We start from the raw sequence: 13,387 nt of genomic DNA on the forward strand, positions 1-13,387 counted from the left end.
ATATTCGGTTACATTGAATTAGCAAAGACCTACAAATAGTTTTAAAACTGTATGGATATTTTTATTTATGGCCATTTTAATATTTGCATATTTGTAAATTAGAGGAACTATTATATTCCAAATGTATCTCTGAAACCACAATCTCGGAGTACCAACTTCTAAAATTTTGAATGTGTTGGCGAAGATATGTGAAAAGAATGTTCTACAAAAGAAAGAAAAATAGATACACTAATGCCTTTAGTAAGATAACTGATTTGAAAGTGGTTTATTAATAATATATCAATGTGTATTAAATGGTTTGTTATTAGATGTAGTTAGAATTTTGCAACTTCTATATTTTGAACTTTCATGCAGTTATATCGGTGTTAAAGACCGGCTGTGACTCTAATTGTTCGCTTCTGCATCTTGAACATCCTCTGGATTTTGCTTTGAGACAAGCCACCCGAAACTATGATGCCACACCTAAAGTGGGACTCAAAGAGTGCATGATTGGTGGCCTCGTTTGTGCTAACAGATCGGATAGGATTTATTGCAAAGATCTCTTCGCTAATTTTCAGATAACGCGAGTCGATATGATTTCTCCAAGCTAGCTGGTCATCGAGCACAACTTCCAAATGTCTAGTCGAGGAGAACACTTGTATGTTTGATGGTCCAGACACTTCCCTTTTAGTTTTCCAGAATGAGCTGGGTTGTTTTGATTTATTATAAACTAATTCATTGTTGAAGCAGTACTCCTAGCTAGTTTGATTGAGATGTGGTTTGCCACTTCGAAGTGATCTGACGCGAGTTGTTGATGATGAAGAGTGCAATGACATCCGCAAAAATGACTGCTCTTCTGAAGCCATTAAAGTGATGTGGAAAGTCTACAATGAACAGTGTGAAGAAAATGGGTCTCAAGAAAGAGCCCTGAAGTACGCCTCTATTTATTTTTAGAGGCCTGGCCATGACTGTCTTCAATAAGTCTGTCACAGTTTATATCAATATAACTAGTTGTATTGGATCATTTAAATAGCTCTGTAATGTCCTATTATTAGTTAGTGGGTGTAAATGTGATCCTAAAAGGATGAGAAATTGGAGTGTTTCACTTTACTAGCGTTCCAATCCTAGCTACAAGTACTTTCACTTTCATTGTTTACATTTCACTGATATATATATGGTACAACAACTTATATCGGCCGCTTGGTCTAGGGGTATGATTCCTGCTTTGGGTGCAGGAGGTCCCGGGTTCAAATCCCGGAGCGGCCCATAAAGTTTTGTACTTAGTACCGGCTACCATATTTGTTTATGTATAGTTAACATGTTTATGACTTTGCATTAACCACAACTTATTGAATGATTCAATTGGCTGGCAGTAAGTGAATATTTTTTTGATCTATGGGTAACCATATTGGCAACAAGAAAATAGCGGAATGAATAAATAAAAAAAACTTAGTATATTCATGAAAAATGTTAATATGTGACATAGTAATATATGCAGCCTATGTATCCGAACACAAACAATATTGTTTTATGGTTATTTTGTATGTAGATTTTTATTATTTAAACACTGCTATGAAATCAAATTTAATGAGCAAAACTGAATATATTGTGTGGCAAGATATCTCTAAAAGATTTTATAAATAGAGGTTTTGATTAGAGAAATACATTTGGATTAAACTTTATTTCCAAGTAGGCATGACATGAGCTCTATGGTGGTCATTGTACACTGTCAATGTAGGCTGATACAACTTCTCTCTTGTTTTTCGTTCAATCTGTCAATAATGAAAAGGGGTATAAACTTGAATCTTTGCATTAAATGTTAGCAAAGCCGTTACGCGTCACTTAGGTTACTGCTGCTTTGCATTATTAACGATGGAGAAAAGAGGTTTTTATTTTGGGTTTTGCATATAAGTAACACACCACATATTTTATAGTGTACCTTGCGTTGAGTTTTTACTTTTGGATGTGTTTGTGTTTAGTTACATATCTAAATAATTTAGCCTCACACCACATGGTTACATATATGACTTTATATTTACTACATCGGTTACGGTTTGAGTTTACTGTCTAGTTAACTTTTTTCGAATAACGACACAGTTTACAACTAGACCGTCGGCTCGTGTTTTCCCTTAATTATAGCACTACACCCAGTAATAACTGCAGAAACGGTTAGCACCTTTACAAGCTCGTCTAGTGTCATTATCTGCATTTACCCGATATTTAACTCTATAACCGCTCTAGGCTACAATTACGGATTCAGCAATCGATACGACATTAAGAGAGAAAGTGGGAAAGGCTCATTCAAATTAAGTTTGTGCAAAATTGTGGCAAACCAAATCGATACAGTATAACAAGCGCTATAGCCACGTTCGAAGTTTTTTTTTATATACCTTACGAAAAGTTGTACATAATATTTTATTGGGAAATTGTGTAAACCTTATAATAATGTTATAAAAGATATACAATGGTTATAACATTATTTTTAATTCAAACAGCCAAACAGTAATAAGGCTTTTAAAATATTTCCATATTGATTTGATTGTGGGGCAATACATTTTTAGTTACAGCCGTTTAAGGTTGTTCAATCGATTTTGGGTTTGTGAAATATTAGTTATGTTATTTTCATGTACTATTAAAACAACTTTCACGAGTACAAAATATGTAGAAACACATCTTGATAACTCTACGTGAATGCATTTAAAGTAGCCCAATCAGTTAAGTGTTGTATTCAGATCCACATAAAACTGCTGAAGATAAATGTGAAACATTTATAGTATAGTGTTGTACTTCATATAGTCGTGTTGAACTTTTATTGTGTTTTAGGTTCAGGAAGACATGTTTATATTCACAATAAGACTTAAGTTCCTCAAGGAAAACATATTTTACAACACGTCTTCTTTTAAAATTATATTTAATTTAAAAAGTTAATTTTCGTAAGTCATACATGAATAAAACGCACATAAATCAACCTCAAACGCTTTAACGCTTTATCTTCAACCTCAGACGATATGACCATATAACACCCTTCATCAATCAGTTACATCTGTTAAAGTTGAATCTACTCCGTCAGTTCCACATTCTCAGCATGTTACATTCTATTTTGTATAACAATTATTCCCTTCCTATCTGTCTGAACGCTTTTCTTTCATTTCTGAAACTAGCAATTGGAATACTCGACGTGGAGCCTCTCTGTTATCTATTCCTGTTCATAGATCCTATATTTACAGTAAATCATTCACAGTCTCTGCTTGTCGACTTTGGAATAATCTCCCAGATCATATCAGAGGTATTCGTAGTCGGGGCGGGGGGTGCTTAGGGACCATCTGTTTTGGGCCTCGTCGGGTTGACGATATCGTGGCATAGGGTATGGGACGATGGCTTTGTATGAATGGTGATGGATGAATGTCTGTTAATTTCCTTGTAAGTTTTATTCTATTTATTTATTTTTAGTTTCATAGAGAACCTTTATTTCATTTTATTACTTTATATAAATTGAGATTATAATTTTTGATTGTAAAATAGTAATGTAAACAACTGTATTGTGGCTCTTGTTTTACAGTAATAGTAGAGTTTATTATTTATGGTTAGGTGTAAGAGAGGACTTAATAGTCCTAACTTCGCCAATTGAATATGTTTTACGTTATATTCAATAAAGACATTTTTCATTTCATTTCATTTCATTTCGTAAATCACTGAGTCTGTAACTAATGTACAAACTGTAAAAACTTCACATATTTATCTTCAGCAGTTTTTTTTTGTGTGCCTAATTACAGGAATGTCTTAATTGCTTAGATTAAACGTTTGTGATTTCAAATGAAGGGAAAGACTAACGTTTGTGTGTTTTGTGTTTAGGAAGGGTATTTGAAAGAGATATGCATTTGACATAAAAAATATTTTCCAAAATCAAGATAGTGCAACCTTAAAAAGAAACCCTAGTCAACTGCCCACCGGGCATCTGATGCTTCGCTTTTAACGCGGGGATTAAGTTTAAAGTTTGTTTCTAAAGGGGAACTAGTCCCAACCTCATAAATGTTTCACTTCAGAAAAATAAACTTTAGTATATCAATACTATTGAATTGTTACAAATAAGATTATCTGTTAAATCTAAATGTTTATAGTTTTTATTCGGTATACATTTCCCTATAAGAAAATATTTAAATTACACATTTTAAAATAATACAATTGGAAAGGATATTAAATTGTCTACACATTATTTCTTCATTTAAATGCCTGTCGTAATGCCTCGTAAAGTGATAAAATACGAGTAAAGTAAAATCTTTTGCTTTTTTGCATTCAGGAACATGAGCACTTTAAAAAATATCAAAACACAAAATAGACTCCTGCAACTTAAACATTTCCAAAATATTTGTAATGAAAAGCAATCACTCATCATCCATAATATTTCCAACTTCGACATCCCAGAAAGTTGAAATTCAGCACACGTATATCTCATGACTTAAATTAAAAATAATATGCCTACGACAACCCTGCTATTCAATAGGAAATAGCGTGCAAAGTTGCGGGTAACTGCTAGTGTAAATATAATCAAAACTAAGAACTATACCCTTGTATAGTTTATGACGTGTACGTATACGAGTCCACCTCACCATCCACACCCGCTGTTTCCGTGTATGAAATCTGAAGGTGACAATATCAAAGGAAACTTTATCTGTGTATAGACATTGTTATCACTGATGTAACTTCACTGTGCTGTACATGGTTTGTGGTGTTAAAGGTAGTCCTTCCGCTATGAGGAATTCCCACATTTCACTTTATTAGCATTCCTATTCTAGCTCATATACTTTCACTTTTGTAGCTTACATTGAACTGTTATTAGTTAGAGGTACAATTACCTATATCGGCCGCTTGGTCTAGGGGTATGATTCCTGCTTTGGGTGCAGGAGGTCCCGGGTTCAAATCCCGGAGCGGCCCGTAAAGTTTTGGAATTTGTTTTAACAATTAAAATTAGTGTACAGCGATATATACGTAATTGTTAACACTTTTGTAAATTCTTTATGTCAAATGTTATATTTTAATTTTTATATAGTTGAAATAAAAAGGAATTATTATTTTGCAGATGTGAAGACGAGCGCACGATCTGGGAAAGTATAACTACTAAACTTGAATCCGCTGAACTGACTAAAAATCTTGCCATGATTTTTTAATATTTTCAAAATCAAATAAGGTAGTTTTTAGAGTCAAATCAATTGGAAACATTTACATACTTGAAACTTTGAGTTTTGATAAAACATTGGCTTATTGGAACCCGAAAGTTGGAATGCTTTGTTGGAATATCTAGAAAGTTTTGAATCTTCGAAGTTGGGAACTGGATAGATTAAATATATTCAGGAAGGAACAGTTTTTGACAGGAATAAATTATTAGTAATTTTTAAATAACCAGTTTCCCAAGTGATTACTTTGGACAACTGTGGTTCAAATTCCATATAAAAATCCTCATGATTATCATAGTTTGTTATGCTATTAATTGAGGGTCATCTCACATAAAAATAAAAAAGTTTCCGTTTAATGCTTTTGCCAAAGCCCAAAACTATGCCAATAATAAATTATAATTAATTTGACTTTAACTTATGTCCATGGCTTTTTTAATTATAAGAAAATACAGTTATTTCATATTTATATTTTTTAGAAAAAAACGTGCACATACTAAACACCATGCTAAACAAAAGTAAATGTTATAAAAACCAAACAATAGAGAGGTATTTTCTATTATTATTTTATTATTATTATTATCTATTATTACTCCTCCTCCTTCATTGCAATAGAGAGGTAGTCTGTTTAAAGTCTGTAATAATAAAGTAAATTTTGTACAAGAATATGATAATGCAATTACATTTTAAATGTATAACAGTATTACTAAAAAAATATTTCAATGTAGTTTATTAGTGACATGGTTTTCACATAACGAGTGTCACAATGGAAACTTGTGTTTTGCGTTTTAACAGTACCGTCCCTTGGAACAATGGACTTCCGCAGCGGAAGTCTGCCTGAGGGTGTATTATATGCTTCCAAGACATGAGTAATTAAAAAAATATGTTTTCAAGAGGTGGTGGTAGTTTTCAGTTCACAGTGAATGTTAACTTGAGTAACATAGTGTTAAATTTTAATAGATAATTTTTAATCTAGATAATGTTTCCCCCGGGTATTATTATCGTTTATGTATTCCATTTCTATTTTCTCTTATAATGTGACATAAATAAGTTATTTGATTTTTTTTGTATTTTTGTATAAGCCACCATATTTGGATAATGAGTTGGAAATTTTGTCATCAACTATCGTGAAAATAATTGTAAATGACGTTTCAATATTCTTTGAACGTATGATTAATTGATTTTTGTTCCATTATTTTATTATCTATCCTAATATTTTCAGCTTAAGAAACCTAAGTTGATTTCTTACTAAATTGCATCATTATTTGCCAGAAATACCATGTAGGTAATGACCAAGGATTTTTAGACACCAAAAGCGCATCTTTTGGATTAGGGTTCCTAATCTCTAATCGTAAAGGCATACGTAATGATGTAAACCCGCTGGAATCATCAGAGTCTGTTCCAACGAGTTTTGTAAAAAGAATGCCAAGAGCTAACATCGACGCCTATTTTAAAATCAACTTAATTTATAAGGATGCAATCCAATTTAATTTTTAGCTAAGGCATACACAACAATACATTTTATAAAGTTTCATAAGTCAGTAAATACTTTCTGGATGAGCTTAAAGTAATGTTAAATTACTAAAAATTACCTTTTTATACCCTAAAGATTTCAAACAAGGCTATGAAGTGTTAATTTTACAAAATAGTATACAATTCTTAACAGTAATACGTTTTTTTTCTTAAGGCGTGTGTATACGCAACCAATTAATCTTCACGCTCGATGTATATAATTTATGCTAAATAAATATAACAAATATTTTAAAACATGAATTTTATATGAAGTTTTGTGTTAACTCAGTAGGGAATAAGTATTGTTATTTTTCATCATTCATATTGTTATTGTTAGTATATCCGAAGAGTACGGACACGTGTTGTAAAATGATTTTAACGAACTGTCCAGATAAAATGCCAAACTTAAAAACAAACAGAAATAAAAAGGAAACCCACAACATTAAACATTGAAGACACACTAATGCAATATTAAATAAGTGTGTGCCAAGGACTTGGTGGAGTTACCGACTTATTTCATTATGGGATGCATGCTTTGGGTGGTGGAAATAACGAAGAACAATCTTATTTCGAGTATATTCATCATTCATTGTTAATGATTTGCCAGCAAAACCAGGATATTGCTTTACTGTGCGTCTCGTTTTATTATTTAATTATACTATAATTCTTATAAATTATACATTTAAAAATAAAATTACTTAAGTAAATTAAATGATACATTTATAATGCCACATGTCTTTGAATTTTCCGAATAAAATTCAGGATAAATATAGAGAATAAATAAGGTTATGAAAACTTTATAATTCATAGGCCAGCAATGACAACCAACATTGGTTACTTCAATTTTCACATTATTTGGCGTTCAGCCTTTTACGGAAAGAGTAGGTTAGATGTATCACATTGCACATTAAGCACATCACTAATGGTGATATTATTAAACATTGTATTCAATACAGTTAGAAGGTCGTGTTAACATTGGTATTGTCTGTGGACTGTGTCAGTGTGTCAATATTGGGGGTTACATAACCAATACAGGTCATGGTCACGATTAGAGTGGTGATTGATAGAATATTTTGTGGGTGTTGCGTACTGAAATATTAAATTAATCGTACACAGTGTACCGTTATTTACTTGTACTTTATATAATACATATTTTCGCAACCCTGTTACTGGTTAGTATAAGTTACATCCGATGTTCTTGGAACTAAATTCTTGGCGTATTAATAACCTAATTGGCACGAGTATTAGTTTTTTCTCTCGAGAACTTTGTAGCTGACCATCTTGCTGCCGAGCAACATCTCGCGCGCCATGTCCGTAAGTTAAAATTTATATTTTCGTATTATAAATTAGCGCTTTCATGCGAGACATCTAATTTTGAATGTAATATAAAGTAGAGTTGTAAATAGTCAGGTAACTTACTTGGTTGATGTTTTATTTGACAGATTAATATTAATAATAGTGTTTTGATGTCCTTCTGGCGAGACCACGTTGTCATAAACGGTTGTCTCGATAAATGGCTAATACCGTCGTGATTTTGTTTTAGGCAAGTTCAACCGAGTTTCTGATTTAAATTCGAGTCTCTGAATTTGATTTCAACTTCGCTTTTTAGACTTGTAATCAACTAATCTTCACTTTTTCCGACTACAGCTGCAATGTCGAACCAAGATGCTGACGCCCGCGTTTGTGAGTCGGCATCAACGTGAAGTGAAGTTAATTTTAAAGTTTAAAATAATATCTAAGTTCCCATACAAAATTCCCATATGGCATTGGAACCATTAGGCCCACACCCATGATATCATTTAGTTCTATATCACTCTATTTAGCAGCAACATGGGAATACATTATTTTATTTTTAACATCAGGAAGTAGTGCTTTTATGTTTATTTGCCAAAATAAACATATAAGTACAGTAAATAACAGTAAATCAGGCTGTTAAAAATGTGGGAGTGTAGACTTGGTAGAGTTAGGCTCGATGCCCAATTGTATTTTTTGTCAAAATCGTGTGCAAGCAGCGTGCTAACGCGGCTGTTCAGCAGTACGTGGGTCCCAGTTTGCGCACTCGAGCGGAGACTTGCACCCTGTGCGGCGTGCAATGAGCTTGTGGTTGGAGACCACCAGTTTCTGCCGCACATAGAGGCAAAACCTCGGATCTCGTTACCAGGAACATTAAAAATGAACGATTAATCACTCGAAATAGAATCTTTCTTTGTCATTAGCAATACCCAAAGCTTGTATTCCATAATGAGACAAGTCGGTAACCCAACTAAATCCTTCGCACACCTTATTTAATGCTGAATTAGTGTGTCATCAATATTCAAATTTGAGGTTCAAGTCGGGAATTTCATCTAAAAAGCTCGTTAACACAATCTTACAAACACGTGCCCGTTCTCTTCGGCTACTCTTAAAATATTAAATAAAATCTCATTCAAAATAATAATACTTATTTCCCTACTGTATTAAAACAAAATTTTATAAAACCGTCATATTTTCAATATTTGTTTATATTAAATGAAGGTTGTAGTTGGATTTCGCTGTATTTATACTAATTAATAATAATATGATTATTATAACTTAACAATATTGTAATATATAATAATTTATAAATAATAAGTAATTACAAAGCGCAGATATATTGAATTAATGATTTAATATAAATATTTTTTAACTTAGCTTTATTATTTAAATATAAAAGCTTCCGATTTTGGAAATTTTGATTGAACGGGACATGTATGAGATTAGGTGATATTTAAAGTGGAAAGCGTGATTATGAGTAGTTTATCGTGTAAGACGTGGTATAAAGTAGAGTGGTCTCGTTAGTACTTTTGTGCTTTGGATGTTTTAAAGTCCATTTCAGTTTGTATTGAAATTAATTATACAAAGACGTTGGCCATAAAATGAAGAGCGTCGGGACTTAGATCTTGGGGGACTTGGTAAACTGTTAATGCAGTTACGCATTGACTATTTTTTCAGTGACCATAACTTTAGACTCTTAGACTCTTCTCTTTAGTGTTTTGATGCAATCCATAGTAGATCCACAGGGAAATATGGCTAAAAAGGAATCCATTCACTGTAATGTATAACAAATGATACATTGCGTTTCCAAATTAAATCAATGTCAGTTCTCAATGATGTGAGGATAGTTTTATAACGACATTTTGAGATTCACATACATTGCAGTTCAATGTATTTGCCTAGGGAATAATCAGAACAGCCGTCTGTGACCGGTATTGCCGAGCCTGACGTTGCTGCGCTGGTAAGTGAAAACATGCATTAGCTACTTAATATGCGCAATTGATACAAGAGATTACCCGTATATTTATAGAGCCCACTGCACGAACAAGTTTAGAGCGATGCGTTGACAGATAGTCGGTAGTATGGTTTATTGACTTGAGCTACGATATTACAACTTGGTTAATTAATTATATAAGGACACGGCAGGACCTTCTTGAAATCCGGTTTGTCTATATGTCCGGCTGTGTCATAAATTTCAATAGTAAGATCCCAAAGATTTCAAACTTAGTATATTGGTCGCTCCGGGTCCTATATTAATTTTGGGATGAAAAAAGTAAAAAGTTGTACGTTCTAAAAAACGTCTATGCTACAACACTTTCATTGCGTACTGTCGGTTCCCACTAATAACCCATCATCCCTACGCGTCGCACCCTGTCAGGACAGACTTCAAGAAGGTCTAATTCATCACAGAATTCTTATGTGGTTTACTCCATTAGGGTGTGCAACACCGATGTTGCATTAATTTACTTAATTTTGAAAACCTATCTATATATATAATAGGACACTGATTCAATCCTACCGATCACTGGCCATATTGCGGATGACAAAAGTTCGGCAACAATTTTATAAAGCTACTACAAGTCACCTCTATCCCACCGTATGAGAAGAATCTAGTTGTTTAAAATCCAATGAGGGCATCAGATATTGAAAATTTCCCGTGTTTAATCATTAAGAACTAGCATGGACGATTATTAACTTAGTCGTGTAGAGGTTTTTTGTTCTTAAGTTTCTGCTCTATCCACTCTTGTAGGTTTCTGATCAGCCTGGCCTTTCACCGACCTCTTTTGTCTTGCCACCATCGTCTTGATTGTTTCCCATAATGCGTACTCCGTCTTTAGGACTGACGAGAATTCAGTTTCCTTTATAATCCATCTATCTCCGGAAACCAAAATAAAATTAAAGTCAGCAGTCTTGGCAGTCTCTAAGATAGCTGTTTCATCTTCAGATACAGTACTGTTTCACAAACTTGACAGGTAAGTAAACAAAATACATGCTCATTGCTACCAGCTGTGAAAGGTCTGGGACGTCTCACTATGCAACAGAAAACAGTAATATTTTGAAAGGATAACATGATTTCGGACATTTGATAATGTTATATGTTACAAAAGGTACTTTTCAATAGTAAATGTTCGAAATCCTGTTATTCTTTCAAACCTTCCATCGCAACTTTTTAGAGAAAACAAATATTGAAAAATAATTTTGTCCCTGGACAGGTTGAGTCTCTCTAAGTAAAGAAATATGAAAAACTTCAGTATATGCATATAACTATTGAGCATGTATGTTAAGTACGATATGCTGTGATTACAGTGTATATACAGATATACAAGAAAGGATTTTACTACTGTAATATAATTTAATATCAAAACTATTATTTTGCTAAATGCAGTGGTAGGAATGTTGTCTGTGTCTTTGGATAAATAAAACAGTGTCTATATAATTAGACAACCTGTGATGGTTCTTTCGTCATCTGTCACAGTTGGGGTTACTGAAGTCACAGGCTATAGATCTCCAAGGTGAAAGTATCAAATGATTTGAATTAAAATCTTCACAAGTTATCTATTTTGACATCAGAAAGTATTTTTCACTTGGTCAAATGCTATTCCCAAGCAATTAAAACAAGCGTCTGTCATGAAGGACAGTTTGATATTGAGACACTCTCATTGAGTCATCCAAACCTGGCAAAGTGGATCTTGTTTTATAGAAAAACAATCCAAATTTGACAAGGGGTTTTGCAGAATATTAAAAAAATATAGCTTCTGAAAGTTTTTCCTTTAAGGAACAATTTCTTAAAGATAAAAAAAACAAGGTAAAACATGAGTTAATGTTTTGTAAATGTTTACTCAATAAATGTATTTATGTCAAATAATAAATAGAAAATCGTAATTATGCAAATCAAAAATGATACACAATTTGTCAATTCTAGATGTACTTCACGTGTCGAGTTTTTGAGAATGTTGCGAAGAAATCTCAATTATTCAAGTAAACTTCCAGGATGTGCTAAAAAAACCAGCAACTAAGAAAAAATATGTTATACTTCATATTACACCTTTTTAAAGTAAAAATAATACTCTTTGTTCAAAAATGAAAACGTCGTTTAATCTTGTGTACTCTGAAGCAAAATACAAAATTATGTGCTAGTAACTGTCAGCTGTAAACTTTGAACTAACGACAGACATCAGCGCGAATTGAGGAAGAGCAATGACCGCGGGCGTACTTCAGATACTTGCTAGTCAGCAAGATACGGGCGATTATAAAATATTCGTTACTAAAAAATTAAGTAAACCCCTGCACTTCTTTTTTCCTAGGAGATTCCTGAAATTTCAACTTAAATAGCTGAAGTTTAGGTGAGTTATTGAAAAGTATGAACAAGATTGAAACTATAGGCTCATAAGCCATTTATAAACCAAATGTGTTTTATTTTACTGCCAATTTTGATGATAAGGAATAGGAATTTATGAATAAATTTAGACAATAAAACAAATCCATAAACTATCACGTTTTGGAATGTAAAAATATGTTGTAAACTCATGTTGTTTTACTTTTGAATCCGTAACTTTGAACAAAATCAGATGGAAGAGGTAAAATAATAATTTCATTAGATTTCAAAAAGGCCTTATGTTCCAAAGTTTAACAAGACCAATATGGAATAATAGGCTTTATGTTTGAAACTTGAATCTAATCACGTTTGCTTTTAAAAGCGGCGACACAAATTTAGTAATTTTATTTGTGAAATACGTAGTTTAGTGTAATAACAAAACAGAAAATGGTGTCCGGAATCAAGACAAACATCGATTCTTTCATTTGCTCGTACAGATCATTTTCCAGTAGTTTAGTTTGAAAGTTCTTTTTGTATGATCAAGTTCAGAAGAGCGTCAATGCTCGTTCCTACTAAGAACATCGTAACTTCATTCAAGTTTGCTAAAACAAAGTGCTTGTGTAACTTAAAAATCGCAATGTTTTTCAAGAATAAGTTATTTCGTAATCAACACAACCACAGCTACTCCCCAAAAAACTGTTCAATCAATTCCGCAGGTTCGGTTTACGCAAAGGAGTGGATAATCAAATTTCATGGATTGTTAAGTGAGTGAATTGAGCTTGGTACGAAAAACACTATTGAATATAGGTGAAAGGCATTTGAAAATCAATCACGTGGCACGTACCGTGTCGAGGGCCGTGTAACTGCGACTGCGTGAGGGTGACGAATACAAGATGGTCCAGGCCTTACGTGTCGTTCTCTCTAACACGGAATTTGCGCGATCTGCATCCTGTCAGTTGATACAAAATAATAATTAAACAAAACATTAAAAATGTTGTAGCTAACGTTCGAAACTTTAAGTAACCCGCAATTTAAATTTACCTTTTGAATCTAAAAAACGAATTGTGTGCCGAAGGATATAAAATAAATATATGAAACGTAATAATAAAACATTTGGGTA

At 32.9% G+C, this 13,387-nt stretch overlaps 2 non-coding genes across 2 annotated transcripts; both read left to right on the top strand.

Annotated features, from left to right (window-relative positions):
• Positions 1-1,173: 1,173 nt before the first annotated feature.
• Positions 1,174-1,245, top strand: Trnap-ugg. The gene has a single exon. It is a non-coding gene; the product is annotated as a tRNA-Pro (tRNA).
• A 3,594-nt stretch (positions 1,246-4,839) lies between these two features.
• Positions 4,840-4,911, top strand: Trnap-ugg. The gene has a single exon. It is a non-coding gene; the product is annotated as a tRNA-Pro (tRNA).
• The last annotated feature ends 8,476 nt before the right edge of the window (positions 4,912-13,387 follow it).

The sequence above is a fragment of the Homalodisca vitripennis genome, chromosome 6 (assembly GCF_021130785.1).
Source record: "Homalodisca vitripennis isolate AUS2020 chromosome 6, UT_GWSS_2.1, whole genome shotgun sequence".
Taxonomy (NCBI): Eukaryota; Metazoa; Arthropoda; class Insecta; order Hemiptera; family Cicadellidae; genus Homalodisca; species Homalodisca vitripennis.